At 45.9% G+C, this 5,718-nt stretch overlaps 1 protein-coding gene across 1 annotated transcript in view; it reads right to left on the bottom strand.

Moving 5' to 3' along the window:
• ALG8 (ALG8, alpha-1,3-glucosyltransferase) overlaps window positions 1–114 on the bottom strand; it is a 12,704-nt gene extending 12,590 nt beyond the window's left edge. Inside the window, exon 1 of the mRNA XM_014947090.1 lies at window positions 109–114. The gene's annotated coding sequence lies outside the window, so the exon portion shown is untranslated. The remainder of the gene's footprint in view (window positions 1–108) is intronic.
• Window positions 115–5,718: the final 5,604 nt, after the last annotated feature.

The raw sequence follows: 5,718 nt of genomic DNA, 5'->3' as shown, positions 1-5,718 counted from the left end.
CCGGGCCGCCCTGAGGGGCGGTGGAAGCCAACCGCCGCCTCAGGAGGAGGGTTGACAGGCCCTACCGACCATTCCCCCCCACCCAAAAATCCCGGGGGAGCTCCTTACTAGGCGGGGATGTCACTAATTACCTGTGAGAAGAGACCAGCACCAACCTCTCTAGTCTGGAGAAGAGAAGGCTGAGAGGGGATCTGATCAACACCTATAAATACTTAAAGGGTGGGTGTCAGGAGGATGGGACCGGTCTTTTCTTAGTGGTGCCCAGCGACAGGACAAGAGGAAATGGGCACAAACTTGAATATAAGAAGTTCCACCTAAACATGAGGAGGAACTTCTTCACTTTGAGGGTGGCAGAGCCCTGGCAGAGGCTGCCCAGAGAGGTGGTGGAGTCTCCTTCTCTGGAGACATTCAAACCCTGCCTGGATTTGTTCCTGTACAACCTGCTCTGGCTTGTACTAGAAATACCGTGACCAGCAGAAGTAGGGAGGTGATTGTGCCCCTGTACTCGGCACCGGTGAGGCCACACCTCAAGTATTGTGTCCAGTTCTGGGCACCTCAATACAAGAGAGATATCAAGGTGCTGGAGCGAATGCAGAGGAGGGCAACGAAACTAGTGAAGGGTCTGGAAGACAAATCATGAAGAACGGCTGAAGGAGCTAGGACTGTTTAGTATAAGGAGGAGGAGGCTGAGGGGAGACCTCATCACTCTCTACAACTACTTGAAAGGACACTGTAGAGAGGTTGGTGCTGGTCTCTTCTCACACGTAATTAACAACAGAACAAGAGGGAACGGCTTCAAGCTCCAACAGGGTAGATTTAGACTGGACATCAGGAAAGAATTTTTCACCGAGTGATAGGGCATTGGAACAGGCTGCCCAGGGAGGTGGTGGATTCACCATCCCTGGATGTGTTTAAGGGACGTTTAGATGCGGTACTGAGGGATATGGTGTAGGGGAGGACTATGGAGAGTAGGGTAGATGGTTGGACTCGATGATCCCAAGGGTCTCTTCCAACCTGAATGATTCTATGATTCTATGACCTGCTTTGGCAGGGGGTTTGGACTCGATTTGATGATCTCCAGAGTTCCCTTCCAGCCCCATGTGATTCTGTGATTCTGAGTGATGTGGGAACACCAGTGGGGTTGGGAGGCTGTGTGACCAGGTGTGGAGATGGGTGGTGTTGAGCCTAAGTGATGTGGAGTTGGATGGTGGTAGGCCTGGGTGATGTGGTACCACCAGTGAGTTTGGGTGGTGTAGGACCAGGTATGGAGCTGGGTGTTGTTGGGCCTGAGGGAAGTGGGGTTGGCTGGTGTGGGACCACCAGCGGGGTTGGATGGTGTTGGGCCTGAGGGATGTGCGGTTGGATGGTGTGAGACCACCAGTGAGTTTGGGTGGCTGTGGGACCAGCTAAGGAGATGGGTGGTGTTGGGCCTGGGCTATATGTGGTTGGCTGGTATGGGACCACCAGTGGGGTTGGGTAGCTGTGGAACCAGGTACGAAGGTGGACGGTGTTGGGCCTGGGTGAGGTGGAGTTGGGCGATGTGGGGCTAGCTGTGGGGTTGGCTTTTGTGGGACTAGATCTGGGGTTGGGTGGCAGTGTGTGTTGGTCAGGGGTGAGGTTAGGATGCTGTAGGACCACTTATGGAGTTGGGTGGTGTGGGACCTGGGTGATGTGGGGTTGGGTGGTGTGAGACCACCAGTGAGGCTGAGTGGTGTGGGACCAGGTATGGAGTTGAGTGGTGTTAAGCCTGAGGGATGTGGGGTTGGATTGCTATGGGACCAAACATGGAGTTGGGTGGTGGTGGGCCTGAGGGATGTAGGGTTGGCTGGTGTGGGACCACCAGTGGGGTTGGGTGGCTGTGGGACCAGCTATGAAGATGGGCAGTGTTGGGCCTGGGTGAGGTGGAGTTGGGTGATGTGGGGCTAGCTGTGGGGTTGGCTTTTGTGGGACCAGCTCTGGTGTTGGGTGGCAGTGTGTGTTGGTCAGGGGTGAGGTTGGGGTGCTGCGGGACCAGCTGTGGAGTTGGGTGGTTGTTGGACCTGGCTGAGGTGGAGTTGGATGATGTTGGGTGAAGACCATGGGCAAATTTATGGCAGCTCTCATGCTGACAGCTCCCTGGCATCGGGCAGAAGCCACTTCCAATTATTATACCAGCTTAGCTCTGCTCCAGGGAGGTGCCACAGGAGTCTCAGGCACCTTCCAGGTATAAAGTGCTCTTTCACAGGAAAACACTCAATTTTTGAATCAAACTCAGGGACTAGAGACAAGTTCAACAGCGGGAAGGCATTGGGGTTTAGAAGGGTTTTCACTGGAGAAACGAATCCTCTGCTTAGAAATGTTTGAAACGTGAAGGTGCTAATGCATTTAAAATGGTTTTGATTATTTCAGAAGGCTTGTTCATCCAAGTTTTCTACAACTGCGCTAATTTTGGGGAGCTTCTTGCAGTTCTCAGCCACGGAGACGTCCAGGCAAGCACTGCAGTGACGCGCTTTTAAAATCCTTAGAGAGAGGAAAAGCTGCAGATTCAGCAAGTCTCGCTGCGTGCACTTCCCTCAAGAAATGTATGTCAGGCAGAGCATCTCCTGCTTCATTCATATTTTATTTAGTGTTTTCTAAAATATCTATTAGTAGGAGTACACAGAGGAGTTACAGGCAGAGAACCACAACCAGATTTTGAAGTGTGACAGCCCTACAGGCTCTCTACAAAAGTGGTAAGAAATAAAACCCGTTTTTTGACACTTTCCAAGTAGTATTCATTCAAAAGCATGGCTTGTAGCGAACCGGGGATAAAAATTCTGAGCACTGGCAAAATACTACAGTTAGGAGTAGGAGCAGGCAAAGAAGAGGGAGGGGAATGGCAAGAGGAAGAGAAAAGGAACTATTTCACACAGCCCTCCCCTACAGCTCCCTCTTTTTCCCTGAATTTGTAGGGAAACCATCCCTTGTGTTACTCTCAAGTGAATCTGAGAGCATGATCTGCATATTTATGGTCGATCCAGCCCTTCTTGCACAGAATATCTACACAACTGCCTGTACTAAATCACGTACAATACTTTTACTGGGAGGGCCACACATCAGCACGGCTTGTACCCTGCACGTTTGTGTCCACCAGTGAGTGGATACAGCAGTCAGTACAGAATGGCAGTTAAATATTTCAAAATTTACCCAAATTCTGCGCAGTGACACCAAATTCAAAGGGATGGGGTGAAAATGAAACTCCCCAAAGGATGTTCTTCATAACTTCTCCATTTACCTGTGAAGTATCAGAAGATCCTAGATTTATTTTTCGCGGGCTGAAGGCAGAATTTATCGCTCCCATCAAACTTGAATATGGACCCCCCCAGCCTTTCCTAGAGCAGGAATATATCTGATTCATTGCAGGTATTTACCACCATTGAACTCAAGCAGCAGCTTATATCAAAGCTGTCCACTCCTGGCAAGTTACTAGCGTCACTCTTGGCGGGACCAATATTTAAGTTGCATAAGAAGAGATTGAAACTGGAAGGGAGCAGTGAGTCATTCTAATCGCAGCCTCCTTCTGTAGCAAAATCTTTGTCCATTGTTATCTTGCTGGGTTTTTTTCCTGAACACGTCAAGGTTCTTTATTCTCTTCCTTCTAAATCCTGGGTTTTTTGATAACGTGTGAATTCTTCCAGGTCTAACTTTTTAAACCTATTTATTTCCCTACCATTACCTTAAGCAACAAATAACTCCTCTCACTGACTTCTAATGCCCTTTACCAACAGCTGCATGAACTAAAGATGCCTTAGTATGTCAGTATAGTTTCAGTCTCTTCATTATATCTGGACATTATTAGATATTTAAGAGCTACCAAGCCTCAAAACACATAGAGAAATCCGTGAGTGATTCTTTCTGGACTCCACTAAGATGCTTCATAATAATCTTTTTGTCATGTAAGAAATCCCACTGTGCTATGCACATGCCCATATCTGAAAATGCCATTAGACTATAGCTAATAACTTATTTATCATCTGCCCTAACTCTGCTGTTTTTCTGCTCTAACGCTATTGATCGCTCTATTCAGTGTCTCTCTCGCTCTACTCCTTTACCAACAGCTGCATGAACTAAAGATGCCTTAGTATGTCAGTATAGTTTCAGTCTCTTCATTATATCTGGACATTATTAGATATTTAAGAGCTACCAAGCCTCAAAACACATAGAGAAATCCGTGAGTGATTCTTTCTGGACTCCACTAAGATGCTTCATAATAATCTTTTTGTCATGTAAGAAATCCCACTGTGCTATGCACATGCCCATATCTGAAAATGCCATTAGACTACAGCTAATAACTTATTTATCATCTGCCCTAACTTTGCTGTGATGTAGGGTTGGCTGGTTTGATCGCTCTATTCAGTGTCTCTCTCGCTCTATTCGGTGTCTCTCTCTCAGCATTTAGGCCATTTAAAAAAAAAAGTGCAGGACTTAGCCCCATTTTGTAGATGAAACTGTTGAGGGAGATGGTCATATGGCAAAATCAGAACAGGAGTTATGTCTCGTATGTGGGAGAAAGCACCCTTCTGACTTTTAAGGGAAAAAAACCTCACTTGATCCCTTCCTTGTTCTCAGGCCCTTACAGGAAAAAAAAAACAACTTTGTTCCTAGAGTGAATATTACACTCGACAGTGAAATAATTTTAAACCATTAATTTACTGCTAATAAATGTCAAGTGCTTTTCATGACTAGTGATGGGATTGTGCTGTATTTAATATGGCTTTGTGCACGTTCACTTTTCTCTAATTTAGGAAAACTCTTGAGAAGAAGAATCATCAGTGCTACTGACGGGTAAACAAAAGCAAGTTACACCTCCTCTAGGGCTCAAAAAAAGAAGGTAAAAAAAACCCACCCAGCCATTTAGATAAAAAAAGAGAACAAACGTTTTGGAGAGAGAACATTCCTATAAACAGTCATTGTCATGTAATTTGCAGACTGCAAAATTAAGGAGCAGATATAAATTTAGCTTAGTGTGTAGTTTGAAATAGCAACTGCTTTTGTAGAACGTGTGTTTGCCTGCAATCACAAGTGATTCACTTGCTGCTTACTTCCCATACTAATTAGCATGCAGAGCGACTGAGGCATTATAAATAGTAGCTCATGCTTAAAGATGTTTGCTCCATGTAGCAGTTTAGAGGTATATACTAATTAGCATGCAGAGCGACTGAGGCATTATAAATAGTAGCTCATGCTTAAAGATGTTTGCTCCGTGTAGCAGTTTAGAGGTATCTCAAGTTTTTCTGTTCCTCCCAATGCCTGACTTCACTCATGTCTCTACACTTTTTGGAAATTTTGCATCTCTCTGCCTATTTTAGGCATCTCTCTGCCTGATTTAATTACCTGAGCACAGATAAATGTCTATTCAAGTCATCCATTTTGCACGCCAGGCTGATGGGTTAAAGCACTCCAGGAGAAGATGGGTTTGGTTCTCTCCTCAGCCTGTGGGGTTTGAAACCCCTATTTCTGTGTCAGCAGAATTACCCCAGTTACTGTCTAGGCCTCTTACTTTATTGTTTAGACTTTTAAGAAACTGCCCAATTGCTTTTAATGGGGGTGCTGCTGCAGTCCCCACAAAAAAAAAAAGAGTGGAGGCAAAGTGGAACAGTAAAAATAAAGAACAGTAAATGCTGTAGATAAAACTACATAGTGCTTTTATGGACTCCTCTTATTTGCCTTTCACCAGAAAATGCAGCAATGATTCAACTC

The sequence above is a fragment of the Calidris pugnax genome, unplaced genomic scaffold, assembly GCF_001431845.1.
Source record: "Calidris pugnax isolate Ruff unplaced genomic scaffold, ASM143184v1 scaffold121, whole genome shotgun sequence".
NCBI lineage: Eukaryota > Metazoa > Chordata > Aves > Charadriiformes > Scolopacidae > Calidris > Calidris pugnax.
Note: the sequence above shows the minus strand (reverse complement) of the source record. Positions and strands in the feature narration are given on the sequence as shown.